General features: G+C 39.5%; 1 protein-coding gene across 6 annotated transcripts in view; it reads left to right on the top strand.

Annotated features, from left to right (window-relative positions):
* Positions 1-16,050, top strand: part of myt1lb (myelin transcription factor 1-like, b) — a 152,605-nt gene that overhangs the window by 33,772 nt on the left and 102,783 nt on the right. For all 6 annotated transcript variants that reach the window (XM_047344874.1, XM_047344875.1, XM_047344869.1 and 3 more), the window contains exon 2: positions 10,229-10,342. The gene's annotated coding sequence lies outside the window, so the exon portion shown is untranslated. The remainder of the gene's footprint in view (positions 1-10,228; positions 10,343-16,050) is intronic.

Below are 16,050 nucleotides of genomic sequence, written 5' to 3' on the forward strand. Positions count from 1 at the left end.
AGGCTCTCTTTTAACATGGCTCCACTACCACCTATTCTGAAGGAGATCTAGTTCACATGTCATGTAAAGATGTGATGAATGGTTCCAGGACCCAAACGCAGGTCTGAACCAGGCAGGGCAGACAAGTGACAAACTAAAAATACTTTATTACATCAGGAAATCCACCAAGGGCGCTGCAAAGATAGGCATTCCAGAAACATACATCAAAAAGTCACAGCACAATGTCGTAAAGCACAACTAGGATATAGACCAGATATGAGAAGGAAGCAACAGACTAACATAAGGATTTGAGAACAACAATCTTAAAGCAAGAGAGTGTATTTTGTGCAGACTTAATAGATCCGTGGTGAGAAGATGTAGCAATCTGCAACTAGGAGCAAGGGGCTGTATTACTGTTCAAGGGTGGTATATTCAGTTTCATTATCGCAAATCTGGTCTAGCAACCTGACCTGCGCTGCAGCAGCATCTCTCAACTGATCAATGTCTTTAGAAAATGAAAAAATAAGGCCTTTTTGTGAGCTGAAATCTTAAACTCTGCTATTCTCTATGTGGAGCAAAAAAGGCAAACTGTCTCACACATATAGAAGCTATCTTAACATATGGGTATCATCTTATTAATCTGTTTTAAGACAATAAAAAATCATCACTGAGAAATGAACTGTATTTATTAGCAGCATGTATTCTTAGTGTTTGTCAGGTTTAAATTTGATTAATTCAGATATTAATATCTGCACAATTAAATGGGATTCAAATGGGGTCAGAAACTAATTTGGTTACCCACACAAAACTTGCACATTAACAAAGAGGCAATCAATGTAACAGGGGTCTAACAGTTTCCTCCAACATTTGTTCACAAGAACATGTAGCAGACAGATAATGTGCCTAACTTAGCATCTGGCTGTCGTCTCTTCAGCTGTTCATTATGCATCGTGCTTCTGCTGCTGCAAGTCACAAAAAAATATTTGAGAGTGCCTAAATCCCCCCTTTAAGGTCACCTAACTAGAAGCCCTCCCATAGTTTATATCTCCTTGAAAACATAGATAAACTATTAGCGCATTTTATAGAGAATCGTACTTTATCTACCTGACTACTGTAAAACTGAAGCTCAGACAGAGCCAACTAATAACCGATGAACACACACAGCTGCAGAGTTAAAAAAAGATTGATTCATAAAAATTTTGTTGACCAAAACTGTTGATTTTGATGAATTATTATTGTCAGTGTTATTGATTATAACTACTAATCACGGCAGCCTCACATGCCAGTCTTATATTAAACTTTTTTATTAATCACATCCAAACAAAAGAGAGAACTAAATGTCTGATTGTAGCCCTGGCCTTAAACATAGCTAAAAACTGTAACAATAAATAAATAATTGATTGATTACAAGATTCAGGTGTATTTATTACAAACAAGTGTTCAGAGAAAAAAATGGATTTCAGTCCTTACTCTATGGTTTCAATCTACTAGCCAAGTTTTTAAGGGTAAAAAAAAAAAAGCCTTCTGTAATATTAAAGTTGTCTTGAATTAGGGTCATGGGATTTCCTCGGCTTGTTTCTGCTGCATTACAGTTTTGACAGTGTGGTCAGTGTGATGCCTCACTGGGATTTGGAGGGTTTTGGCGGTTTAGTTTAGAGATATAGTGGATCAGCCCGTTTTTTTTACATTGAGAACCCTCTGAATAAATAAACTGTGAGCAGATTGGGCACAGGGAGCTTCCTTCTGAGCTGTCTCAACTCCTAAAATAACAACAAACACATTCTAATGTGAATATGAATCAAGACAGTGCCTCTGAGCGTTCTGCAGCTGAACAAAGAGAAACTAATCCCACTACATAACAAGGTAAAAAGGGTTATGGATCAAAAGAGTCAGCTGATATTCTTTTCAAGATGATCTCATGTTCTGCAAAAATATTTGCACACAAGCGTGCATTCATTTCTGTTCTTTTCTCCAAGTTATGCACATTAGGAATATTTATGGTTTCTCCTCAAATCAGTTGTTAAGACATTTAACTGCTCCACAGCTGCATGTTCGCACCCATCCTTGTGCATGAAAAGGCAGCTGCACCAAAATTAAGCAAAACAGAAAACATAATTGCACAGTGCTCAAAAATGAGTAATTAAACCCAAGCAAAAAAAAAGGATAAAGCAGGTTTCTACAACTGCACAATGAAAACATGTCTATATGCTTGTAGTCTACCTGCTTATTGATGCCAGTTTCATAAAATTAATACAGCTTACTATCAATTGGTCTTCCATTTCCTTCTTTTAAAATAACTTATCATAAACAAAGTTTGTCTTAAAGGTGGGGAAAAATAATCCCAAAAGATAAATGGAGAACTTTCTATATTTGCCGACTTTTTACTTTGATTATTTTTCACAGCATATGCTCTTTTGGAGAAAAAAAGGCTTATGTTGGTCCCCCTCACAGCTAAAGCTGACTACTCACTTACCGAGCTTATAGCCATCAATGTTGCCCTTATAGCCATCAATGTTGCCCTAAAATCCTGTGCATTTATTTGTGTTCATTTTAACTGGAAATGTCCCACTGAGAAACAACACCTCTTTCTCTGGGGAGTCCTGGTCAAGATGGACGTGCAAATCTTATCTACAAAAACAGATTCATGCTGAAAATTACTACTGGAGACTAAAACTAAGAACAGAAATAGAAAAAAACTAAAACATGACACCAGGACCAAAATGGCCATAATGGCCCAGTCAAAGTCCAGAGCAAAATCCAATTAAGACTCAGCTGAAATACTTTAAAATGATCATTTTCAGATGTTCTTCATCCAAACTGACATAGCTCAAGCTATTTTGCGTAGATGTCCAAAGAATAGGAAAAAAGTTCAATGGCTATGAATACTTTTGTAAGGCAATGTACATGTTCGGCCAGCAATGTCAGCTCTTAGGAGTCCTTTATGTTCCTTTGACCTGTGTAAGCAGGAAGAGATGGTAAAGAGATGGTAGAACCAGATTAGCATTAATTCAGATTTCAACTGTCAGTTTCAACATATTTTTCTGTTTGTTTTTTACAGGTGAAATGCTTTCCCAACATGTGTTTGTCATATAATAATAAGTCTTAAGCTTAATTTGTTTACCTTTAGAATAAAAAGCACATTGTGGTGTCCACAGTGAAGTTAATTATTGCGATTTATTCTGTTTCACGCAGACATCCTCGTCACATTTAAGCTTGTAAATAAAAACAAAGCATACAAGCTATGTGCTGTCAAATAGACAGCAAATCGACAGCAAATTATGAGCATTATTATACTGTAATATAAATGCAAAAATGATTTTACACTGATCTGGAAGAATATCAGTTTCTTTTGTACAGTGACTTGCAAAAGTAGCCCATGCTTTTATGTTAAAACCATACATTTCTGTGAATTTTTGTTGGATTTCTGTGACCAACACAAAGCGATGCATGGCTGTTAAAATGTTCGACACATGAAAATCTGAAAAGTGTGATATGCATTTGTATTGAGCCCACCCAGAGCATTATGCTGCCAGGGCTATGTTTCACTAGTAGTTTAAGGTGTATGTCCAGTGTTAATTTTTTGCCACATATAGTGTGTATATTTTGCCCTCATCTGAACAGCACCCTCAACAATAGCTTCCTTCTTGCCACTTTACAGTGGCAATTACTTGCCCTATTGGCAGTCTGTCCTACCTGAGAGGTGCGTTTGCAGCTCCTTCAGAATTCCCATAAGTATCTTGGCTGCTTCTCTGATTCTCTGCTTGTCAGTTTATGTCTCTTTGTAGGTTTGCTGTCATGTCTTGCTCTTTCCATTTTCAGATGATCGATTGAACAGTTCTGCGTGGGATGTTTGAAGCAGTTGTGTTCCTTGGTCTTCATGAAGGTTGTTCACTCATGATCTTTGAAAAAGCTTTGAGGCCTTTACAGAACAGCTGTATTTAAACTACTCATTGTTGTACTAATTGGGTGACTTCTAAAGAAAATTGGTTGAACTGCATTTACTTAGAGGGTATCTGAGTAAAGGGACAGAATATAAATTCACAAAACCCCTTTTAGATTTTTATTTAAAAAGAGTGAAAACCATGTGGACTTCTCTATACTTGTGCACTTCTTTCTGTTGGCATATCCCATAAAAGCCCCATAAATTACACTAGAGTTTGTGGTTGCAACATCACAAAATATTAGGAGGCTAAATCAGTATTGATACATCTGTAAGGCACTGCAGATGTGTATATAGATCTAAGTCAGATGAGAAGTTAAGATTGGTTACTCCACTTTTATATTTGGAAATTCTCAAATTAAGAATAAAACGATTGTTTTAGCCACTCTTCCTGTAGCCACATTTCTGTGTGAGTTACATCTAAGAGGATGTTCTGAAGTAAGATTAGGAAAATCTTGCAATGTGGCGTCAAACATTCCATTCTGTTTTATTGCTAATTTTGCCCCCCTCTGACCATAAATTTGATTTGAAATGTGACATTTATTCTCTGTCCCCTCTTCTAAGCTGAATTTGGTGACCTCGTGGGGATGTAAATAATTTATGTACATGGATAAAGAGCAGAGGATAGATGAAGGGATCTCTGATATGCAGTAGAGAGTCTGCCGTCACCTCCCTCTGAAATCCATCAAACACACATTGCTGTTGCTCTGACCGTCCCCAGTCTGAGAGTACATTTCGGGCATGAGAAATCACAGCTGCTTCTTCATGAAAGTGCGTCTGAGAAGAACACAGGATGGAGAGCAGCAGAAAGAGAGATTTCATCTTCTCGAATGTAGGTCAGGCAGCCCCAGTCAGTCTCAAAGCCTCAGAGAAGACGTTTGCTGTGTGTGCACACATCGCATGAATAAAGCATGCTTCTCTCTTGTAATATGTGCCTATATGTGTGCGCTCCCTTGTCTTCATGCACCATATCTTTTTCAGTATATAAGCTTTGCATTTATTTTGTGTCTTAATCATGCATGCTGCAGTGTTGTACATTTTCATACACTAGGACTAATTGCTGGGTGTGTGTCAGAGCAGATACTTAGAGTTTTAGACAAAGAAATTCGGTAAAGACCTGGCATGATCTGTTTTCTCAGAGCAACAGACTATGAGAAAATTACACATATATATATATTATATGCACACATGTGGGATTCTGGGTCTGAGGAGAGTCCCTGCAGTCCTTTCTAACAAATGTGAAGAATACTCATGCCAATGTGTGTGTTTGCGTGTGTGTGCTCCCATTACAGTCAATGTAAATGTATCCTGTCTGTCGCTGTCCTTAGTGCTTAAACCTGCAGACTAGAAAGAAGCTGAACAGCCCAAATCCTGTAAGCACCAGCAATACAGGGCACACATTGCAATGATACTTGTGTACACTGTCTGGTTTAAACACATTTTACTTTTTATTTTTGTCTTTCTATCACTCTTTCTTTTCTTCTCCTCTCACCTCCCCCATTTTTTCTGGTCCACACGCACGAAAAAGGGAATGTAGGCTGTGTCCTGATGAAACGTCAGAGAGCTGTGATTTGTCATCAGTCTCCACATGAAGACCTTCATCAGAGGACAGACCCATCACTTAAACTCTGATTATAAAGACCGAGAGGCCAGCGATGTGTGTGCTCATGTGGGTTCTTCTATTTTATGAGCTGGAAGAAGTGCTGCGTTCATATTATCTGTGAACTTTGAACTGGCAGAAGCTGTTTTTACTTATAAAGATGTAGTTAGCTCACTTTGTTGAGGCTCAGCAGCTGATACGTCTTGAATATTCCTTGACTACTTTAAACAGAAGTGTTATTTCTGTTAGACAACAGCAGGACCATGTTGTCTGCTGTATGTGTGCCTTGCAATTAGGCTGTAGAACAGAAACGCAGCCCGTGGCCGGGGCTGTGGCAGTGGCAAAAACTCGGGCCTGGGAGGAGTTCGGTGAGGCCATGGAGAAGGATCACCGGTTGGCAAACCATCCGGCACCTCAGGAGGGAGAAGCAGTGTTTCACCCACAACGTTTATAGTGGGGGTGGGAGGCTGCTGACCTCGACTGGGGACATTATCGGGCGGTGGAAGGAGTACTTCGAGGATCTCCTCAATCCTGCCATCACGCATTCCCTGGTGGAAACAGAGGCTGGGGACTCGGGGTTGGACTCTTTCATCACCCAGGCTGAAGTCACTGAGGTGGTTAAAAAGCTCCGCGGTGGCAGGGCTTCGGGGGTGGATGAGATCCGCCCTGAGTACCTCAAATCCCTGGATGTTGTGGGGCTGTCATGGTTGACACGGCTCTTCAACATTGCGTGGCGGTCGGGGACAGTGACGCTGGACTGGCAGACTGGGGTGGTGGTCCCCCTACATAAGAAGGGTGACAGGGGGTTGTGTTCCAACTACAGGGGGATCACACTCCTCAGCCTCCCTGGTAAGGCCTACGCCAGGGTATTGGAGAGGAGACTCCGGCCGATAGTTGAACCTTGGCTTCAGGTGGAACCGGTCCACATGTGTTTTGTGGACCTGGAGAAAGCATTCGACTATGTCCCTCGTGATGCCCTGTGGGGGGTGCTCCAGGAGTATGGAATCGGGGGCCCTTTATTAGGGGCCATCCGGTCCCTGTACAAGCGGAGCAGGAGTTTGGTCCGCATTGCCGGCATTAAGTCGGACTTGTTCCCGGTGCATGTTGGACTCTGGCAGGGCTCCCCTTTGTCACCGGTCCTGTTCATAAATTTTATGGACAGGATTTCTAGGCGCAGCCAAGAGCCGGAGGGAGTCTTGTTTTGGGGATCAATGGATTTCGTCTCTTCTTTTTGCAGATGACCTGGTCCTGCTGGCCCCATCTAGCCAAGACCTACAGCATGAGCTGCGGCGGTGCGCAGCCGAGTGTGAAGCGGCTGGGATTAAGATCAGCTCCTCCAAGTCAGAGGCCATGATTCTTGACCGGAAAAGGGTGGCTTGTCCTCTTCAGGTTGGAGGGGAGTTCCTGCCTCAAGTGGAGAAGTTTAAGTAACTTGGGGTCTTGTTCACGAGTGAGGGAAGAATGGAGTGGGAGATCGATAGACGGATCGGTGCAGCTGCTGCAGTAATGGGGGCGCTGTGCCGGTCCGTTGTGGTGAAGAAAGAGCTCAGCCGAAAAGCAAAGCTCTCAATTTACCGGTTGGTCTACGTTCCTACCCTCACCTATGGCCATGAACTGTGGGTCATGACTGAAAGAACGAGATCCCGGATAGAAGCGGCTGAAATGAGCTTCCTCTGTAGGGTGGCTGGGCACTCCCTTAGAGATAGGGTGAGGAGCTCGGCCATCCGGGAGGGGCTCAGGGTAGAGCCGCTGCTCCTCCACATCAAGAAGAGCCAGCTGAGGTGTCTCGGGCATCTATACTGGATGCCTCCTGGACGCCTTCCTCGGGAGGTGTTCCAGGCACGTCCCATTGGGAGGAGGCCCAGGGGACGGCCCAGAACACGCTGGAGGGACTATGTCTCTCGGCTGGCATGGGAACGCCTTGGGCTCCCCCTGGAGGAGCTGGAGGAGGTGTCTGGGGAGAGGGACGTCTGGGTGTCTCTGCTGCCCCTGCGACTCGGTCCCGGATAAGCGGAAGACGACAAGTATGAGTACGAGAACATAATTTCTGTTACTGATAAAATTTACATCTTCACTTCTTTAAAACTTGGACAGAAAAAGTGATGGTTAATGTGTGCATTTGGCTTGGACTAGATGCTACCAGGGGATAAATAGCACATGTAGGAGATATCCAGTCAGCTCTATTTTAGCTTGTTTTACTGTGGTGTGACCCTTGACTGAACCATTTGGTTCTTTTATTGTAGAAGACTTTCCAATGCTAACTCTTTTATGATTTTAGATCCACTTTATTCATAGAGCAAGTGATAAGTTGCACGAAAACCGGATCGATATTTTTATGTATAAACAAACAGTATTTGCAGAGTAAATATAGATATAAAACAAGTGGAAACATCAGCGTTTACAACTTAAACAACATAATTTTCATCCTCCCTGAGTTTTAGTAAAAAGAGCACACCTTTGTAACTTTTGGTGGGAACTAAAGAGCTAGAGATTTTAACCAGATTCTTCATGATTCCTGATCTGTTAGAAAATTATCATCTGATTGCAGGATTAATCCATCTTTAACATAGAGCAGCTGAAGCTTTGTCTGTTTAAAAGCCTAGCCACTAACATCTGAACAAGTAGCCATACTTGAAAACATCCAAGCTTTGAAAGGACATGTCCATAGGTGTGTGATTATTGTAACAGATTAAAGAAAGAAATAAGGCTAAACTGCTAACTGGTTATTTCACTAATACAGCTCACTACATGGCAAAAAAAAAAACACTTTGCTGCAGCTGTTGCAATCAAATTGTAAGTTACTAAAATAATCACTCCTCCACCTGACCCAAAAGTTTGGAGCTTTCAGAAGGCTGACCGGCAATGCACAGCAACAGGATCCAGCATTACTCCAAGCTTCATACAGCCAGAGAAAACTCCTGTCACTCCAGCATTTCTTTGGCATTTTATTGAAACTTGACTGAACGAATGATACGAGCCAAAAATATTAGCAGTCCTAATATCAGTTTAGAAATCCTGACTTAAACCTAAAACTTTGGTATATGTATATGTGTTGGGTGATGCTTAAACCAATCAGTGAAGAAAATCAACATCACATATCTTTGAAAAATTAAGTCTTAATGGGGCTTTTTTTTTTTTTACATTTTGAATGAAACTGTGACTTTTTTGCTTTCTTATCACAAAAACCTCAGAATATTATAACACAGTAAATGTGAGCAGGAACAAGAGGGGAGCAATCCAACATGTGAAGCTGGTAGGAAAGAATTTAAAGAATAATATGCTAATCACACATGATATTCCCAACTTTTAAAGACTTTATCTCATGAAATATTAATGCTCCTAAACTTTGAGAGTGTAAACGGAGTTGTGAATTTTAAATAGTCAACTATAAACAAGAATAAATACATCTTTAATCTTTGTGAGCTGAACTTTGCACTAGTTCTTTTAAAGTTTGACAGGAATGGGATTTATTTTGCCAGAAGTTATATGAGCTGCAATAGATTTTGTCAAATACAGTTTAGAAACTAGGTGTGTTTTACCACTAGAGACACTCTTTTTATCTTAAGTTATTTATATTTTATATTCACAAGGTACCACATACCAGTAACCAAATCCACTATAAGTTTGTTTCATTGCATTTTTTTCTTCATGAAAATGCTTTTGGGGTGCTCCAGAGGCAGTAATCAAATACAAACCAGCCTTTGATGCATTTTTCATGAAACAAAAGACAGCAGGGCTGCAGTAGTTAATGAAAATATAGCACGAATGTCCCATTGTTTCTCATTAGGACTTCCTGTTAATGGCCATTTTGAGAGTTGTTTGCGCTGTCCCCTTACAAGCCACTCTCTGTTTCCATGCTTATTATGCACACTACAGAGGGAGTGGAAAGCAGAGGTGTGTGGTATGATGAAGAGCAGAGGAAGAACCCCTGCTGGTTGAAAGTAAAGTCCGTGTGTGCACGTTATAACTGCCTTTTACATAACGCCTGTCTTGAGCTCAGCCGGAGCTTGCGTTTGTCCTGAGGGACAGGCTTTTGTTTTGATTTAAGCTGCTTTGAGATAGGTGGGGAATGACTGTGTGAATGTGTGTGTGCGTTACCGTCCGTCTGGCGGGCTCCCTGTGGGGGCCCTCCTCCTTCTTTGTGATTCTCCCTGTTCACCATCAACACCTCATCTGTTCCCTGCTGTACATCTTCTCAATTAGCAGCAGTGGAAAGAGAAAGAAAAGAAAGAAAGAGGGATAGTGCTCCAGCGTGTTCAGTACCAACACCTTCATCTCTTCCATTTTTGTTTTATTTGGAGTCTTAGGTTATTTTATCTTTACAGCAATCAACCCCCACCTTTTCTTTCTCCTGCTTCATGTTTGCTCCTCCAGCTCAGCGAAGGATGGAGAGCTGAGGAGAGAAATCATGGAGGCAGGCATGGATCATTAGCTATATTTGTCCCCCACTTCCTGCAGCAGATGATAGATCTAGCTAATTACCCCATGTTGCCAAGCCTTTTGCACACGACACGCGGCCATCGTTATGGCGGAAATCCGTGTTCGCTCTGCCGCGTGCCGCATAGCTGACGCTATATGACTATTCATGAGCCTGGAGTCAAAGCAGTGGAGGAAATTTAAAATCCTGTCATGGCTGTGCATGAATGTGATTGTTCTGGGAATGATTTTAATGATGCATGCTCTCTGTCTACTTCCTCCCCCCTGTGTAGAAAATGAGTTTGGAGGAAACTTGGTGAGCCGTTCATCTAAAGCTGAACGCCAATACATCACGGTGGCAGAAGAAGCTGGGACCAAAGAGCTGTCTGAAGCCCAAAACATTTCAGGTAGATGTTCCTGTCTGCACACCTGACCCGCTTCAGCTTCCACAGTTCACTTACACTCACATTTCTCAGGTTCAGAGTTTATTCAACGACCAACCGCTGCCGTGCAACTTGTCAAAGAAAATCAGATGAATTTAATCAAAAGTAAATCAGAACAGTAGCCTTGCCTTAGTCAACATATATAATGGCAAAATATATATATATATATATATATATATATATATATATTGGACATGAGGGAAAAAAAGCAGTGGAACTCAAGAAAAATTAGCAATTTTCCAACCCATTCTTTTTTCTTGATAGAAAGGAATTTTTAGATGGAAATACCTTTTTTGGGATAAATGTTTATAAAAACCAACTGGATAATGTTTTTGGAATAATTTCACACCAACCCAATCTTTGTTTATTGGCACATAATGGCTAAATGAAATTTTATTTCAAAACACCCACATGACCATAGCGCTTCACTAGACATACACCAAGCAAATCTGATGCCTGGAATCAGCTGAGTCAGAAAAAATATTCTAAAGGAATCTTGTTCTTTAGATATACCGAGACATGTATAAACCAAGGAGAGCAAGATTTAAAGCAGATAACAGGAAGGCTGAATGGAGTACAGCACAATTTCTCTATTATATCCTTTTAAGTATTGAACAAGTGTTTGTTATGGAACATGTTGAATTTGGAAATATTGGCAGTCTATTTGAAATTGCAAGGTTGCGGTAATGATCTAGATTTTCTAGAATATACAGACAGCTGCTTGCAAATGCTTTCCTTCCAGTTGGATTGAGCTTTTATCATTTTATTTTCTTTTTTCAACCTAGCTACTTTGTTTTGGTTTATTACACAACATTTCAATAAAATACATTGAAGTTTGTGGTTTTCACATGAATAAATGTGAAAAAGGGTTTTAAACACGTATTGAAGGTGCTGTATACATCCTAAGTAAAAAGCCTTCACCACAGCAGCTTTTTGTCATCACCAGGCCAGCTGATAAATAGTTTGATTGTGTTAAATCACAGCTTTTCTCGCTCTAATCGTTTCTGAGCGCTGCACAGCTGCCCTCACCCAACCAACCACAGCCATTTTCCATAGTATTTAGGAATCAGTGCCAAATTTTAGCCTGTAAGCCTCCATCACTTTTACCCTCTTTCTCGCTCAGCAGCCACTCAGATGCTATTGCCACAACCCTTCACACTAATTCAGATGCACTTAGCATCGCTCGGGCACACGTGTTTGCTGTCACTACACAATGCATGGTGTAAATATGTGTTTGCAGTGAAATTCGATAATGCCTGTGCAGTTTTGCACTGCAGCTCTGTGCAGAACACCACCCTGTTAATGTGAGCATGTGTGTGACTTAGGGTGGAGCTTGGAGCCACATGACTGAAACACATTCTCCCAAAACATCATACAGAGGACAAGGGGAAGCTGATAATGATGCGACTTGCTGTGGCTGATGTCTGAGTGCCCCAGCCCCCTCATTATCGCATGAATAAATACTTATACCATGTCTTAGTGTATAATGCAATGATCACTGCATTTTTAATAATGTTTAATTCCTAGTAAAATCTACATTGTTTTCAATCAAAATTAAAACTTTTTTATTGAAGGCATTCCATATAAACTCTGAAGACCTACTAATAATAAACAAAGCTATTTTAATTTACATTTTATTTTCTATTGATGCAGTCTTTGATCAGAGCAAACAAACATGGTATTTAAACAACTGCTGTTTGCATCATCTCAGTGACTTTATAGGAGTCTTTAGAATGTAAATAATCTTTAGGAAACATAAATTACATGGTATAGCGTCATGGATAAAACATAATAAACATGCTAATTTAAAACATGTAAAGATGTTCTGACCGTTGCATAGATTTAAAGGTAAAGTAGAACATAATGTCCTGGAGGTTCATTTATTCTGTCTGCTGCAGTTTTAAATAACTAAAGGGGGAGGTCATGAAACGGTAAATAATTCCACACAAGTATAAATTAATGGTTGCAAAGATGTGCAGCAATATAATTAAAAAGTCAGTCAGCATTATAATTTAATAAGTCTTCAGAATACATTAATACTATCTAAAATGTTTTGGCCATTTTCTTTATAGTTTTGGAAATAGCTTATTTTTATTTATATTTATTTATTATTCCTATCATATTAAAAGGACATTAAGTAGAAATGACTGTTGTGGAAACTTATAAAAAAGTATAACACGTCTGATTATTTCTGGTATTTAGTAAATATAAATATTTGTAATAATCTTGCCTGACCTATATGATGTTTGGTTTGATTTAATGTCAGACAGTGAGAACAAAAATTATTGTTTTGTCTTTTACAGCAGCGTATGTCAATGTATATACAGATTATAAGTGATATAGCAACAGAAAGTAGTGCATAATTATAAGGTAAAACCTAAATGGTACTTATTTTCTGGATTTTTTACAACCAATCTAAAAAGTGGGGTGTGCATCTGTACTAAGCCCCCTCTACTCTGACAGCCTTAAATAAAACCCAGAATATTGCCATTGTAAAGCTCTTATTTCATTAACACTGAGTATAAAGCTCCCATAAAAATGTTAAATAAAGTTGTCCTTAGCTATTTTTAATTCCTAAATTCTTATAAGAATGTATATGTCAGGATAATAATGACTAAAGCTAATTAAGAAAAACAAAATTGTGCAGATTTTATCATCCATATACCTCTTGGAGCTGTGGGATCAACATAACTGTGTGTTTATTCATCTCAGCATATAGAGCCATTGATCCAGGGGTCTAATTGAGACACAGATGGGGGAAGGAGTGGGCCTCAACTAATCCTCAATAAGCAGACTAACCTTCATTACAGCTGTGCCTTTTTTCATGGGGTCCTAAGAGACTGCAAAAGCCAGACAGGGTATGAAGGGCTACAACATACGGTGAGCCGCAGAGCCATGAGTCACGTCAGAGGCCTGCAGGTTTCCAAGGCCCAGCTCTGACAAGAAAGCAGAGGCGAATAATTTTTTGCTGTTATTGTTGCTGTTGTTTTCCCATTCAGCTGGATTTACTGAAACTGACCTAGTTACAAAATTAGGACTGGTATGTGACAGTGCACTCTAACAAAGTTTTATTTAAATCTACAGCAGCTGTTGTCTTTGAATCTAACAGGGCTAGACTTCTTTTGTTTTTCTCTCACCTTTCAGTTCATTTTAATTCATTCAAACCAAATATAGTCTCATGGGAACTGGTAAACCCAAATTTCCCTTTTTAACCACAGCAGTTGCGTCCTGTTTCCCATTAGATGCAAAGAAGGTTTGAAATGCTGCTATAACATTCTCATCTTTTTTATTCAAGGGAGCTGCTTGATCATTGAAATTAATTTAATTTAGGAAAAAACAATGGGTTAAAACCAAAAACATTTTAAAATGTACCCTTCAAAATCTTGTAAAATGTTTGTCCCAAGTGATCCTGGACCATTGCTTTAAAAGATAATTGCATTAAATTGCAACAAAACCTTTATGTGCTGTAACATGGATTAGACATGCTAAAGAGGTACAATCACTTCTGCCCATTGGAAAAGGGGTTATGATAAATGTACTTGAACTGGAACAAACAATGCTAAAATTCATCATTCAACAGCACAAAAGATTGTTCACAAGAGGAACACATTTGGGACACCTGCCACTCCAAGGTCAAACTGGAAGAAACACAAGAGATCAATCTCAGACTCAACATGAGACAGTTAGCATTCTCTTTCTCTACAAAGTATATGTCATCTTTATTAGGTCTGCAATGGTACATCTAAAACAAATTTTGTCCAAATGTGGACAAAAGTAGGGATGTTTGTCCACAATCCTCAGTCCCTTGTTTTTTTTTTTTTTTAAAGGCACAGTATATCAGCAGAAACACATGACATTAATTGTCAACCATGATGGTGCAGCGGTGATGATATGGGCTTCCTCAGACCCTTTGCCATCACCAAAATCCTGTATGTTACTCCCTCTTTTCTACATTCAGATTTACAAGCTATCCTTGCGTTTATTTATTTATTTATTTTTTTCTCTTATTGAAACATTTGTAGGCATTCATAAAGAAACGCACCATTAGGACTGAGAGGTTCTACAGTAAAGCAAGTATGGCGTTAATAAATCATGTTTAATAAAACGAGACATCCAAACACGGCCCCTGCCATCATCCAATGTTGGCAAGCATGAATATTTAGAGGCATCTGGAAATAACAGAAAAATGTTCAGAGGTGTTCCTTCACAATTTATGATCTGTTGCTAAGGTGATAAACATACATCTAAAAGAGATATGTAGGTCTGACAATAATAAAAATGACAGGACAATGCTTACTATTGTGTAAAAATAGCTTGAAAGTGCAAATTCTGTTGGTCATAAACTTGTTCTGTAAGATCTGTAAAATTACTGAATTAATTTATCAATAAGCTTATAAGCTCTACAAGAAGGGACAGAGCAGACTGTACTTCTTGAGGAAGCATAGGTCCTTTTGTGCTTGCAGCAAGATGCTGCATGTCTTCTATAAGTCTGTTGTGGAAAGTGTGATCTCTTCTGCCATCATCTGCTGGGGAAGCAGCATCAGAGCCAGGGACTTAAAAAAGCTTAACAAGCTGATAAAAAAGGCTGGCTCTGTTCTGGGGACTCCTCTGGAACATCTGGAGATCATGGTGCAATGAAGGAGTCTTCATAAAATGAAGAACATTATGGAGAACCCTGAGCTTCCTCTTCATGAGACTGTCCTACAACAACAAAGTGTCTTCAGTCAAAGGCTTCTTCAGATCTGCTGTAAGACGGAGCGCTACAGGAGATCCTTCCTGCCCACAGCCATCAGCATCTACAACGGCTCTTTGAAGAAACCTTCATAATGAGCTACAACAACATTTAATTTCCCTTTGGGATTAACAAAGTATTTTTTGAATTTGAATTTTGAATTGAATTGAATGATTACTTGGACACATGCAAGAAAAAATGCCAAATGAAAATTGATTCTGGCATTATTTCAGCCAAATAGACATGAAATAAAATGTCAAATATGAATATTCATAAAATTACCCCTTTTTGGAATAGGGTTAACAGTGAAGATTTTTTAGGCAATTCCCAAACTTCTCTATTAGTCAGTTCATCAGCTCTGGCAAAATATGAGTCTCTGTGGAATTTTGTGGTTTCTGGTTTTTGTAAAGCTTTGACCTTCCCATATCCGCTTTGCATGATTCTGATTTCTTCTTAAGAATAAGGAGACAAAACAGGATAAAAACATAAGTATTAAAAGTGGATTTGTGTACTCCAAAAATTGCTATACAATTTGTCAGGATACTTCCATGATATATTTGTTAGAAGTAAAAGATCCCCAGATCGCCTTCTTGCCACTCACATCATTAAGCTCTTTCCACGTTTCTCAAAAACGCTGAGAGTGATAATAAATCTTTTGCGAGTTCTAGACCATCATATCCAAAACTTCTCCACTGGGATGCTGTAGGTCAATCTACTTAATCGGAGTATATTTAAAAGAAGGCTGGCGTGTCGATCCGAAGGAGTGAACCTTCCTAATGACACCACAGAGACTTTGGGGAATAATTTATTGACTTTTAGGAGAGAAGCTGATACTTTCTGAGTAGAAGAAAGATGTTTGGCACCCAGTGGTATTGAAGATTCCAGGGGCACATTTTCTAGATTAAAAAGACTTCAACACAACCACTAAATACAGATTGAA

This window comes from Girardinichthys multiradiatus, chromosome 19 (assembly GCF_021462225.1).
Source record: "Girardinichthys multiradiatus isolate DD_20200921_A chromosome 19, DD_fGirMul_XY1, whole genome shotgun sequence".
In the NCBI taxonomy this organism is placed as follows: Eukaryota; Metazoa; Chordata; class Actinopteri; order Cyprinodontiformes; family Goodeidae; genus Girardinichthys; species Girardinichthys multiradiatus.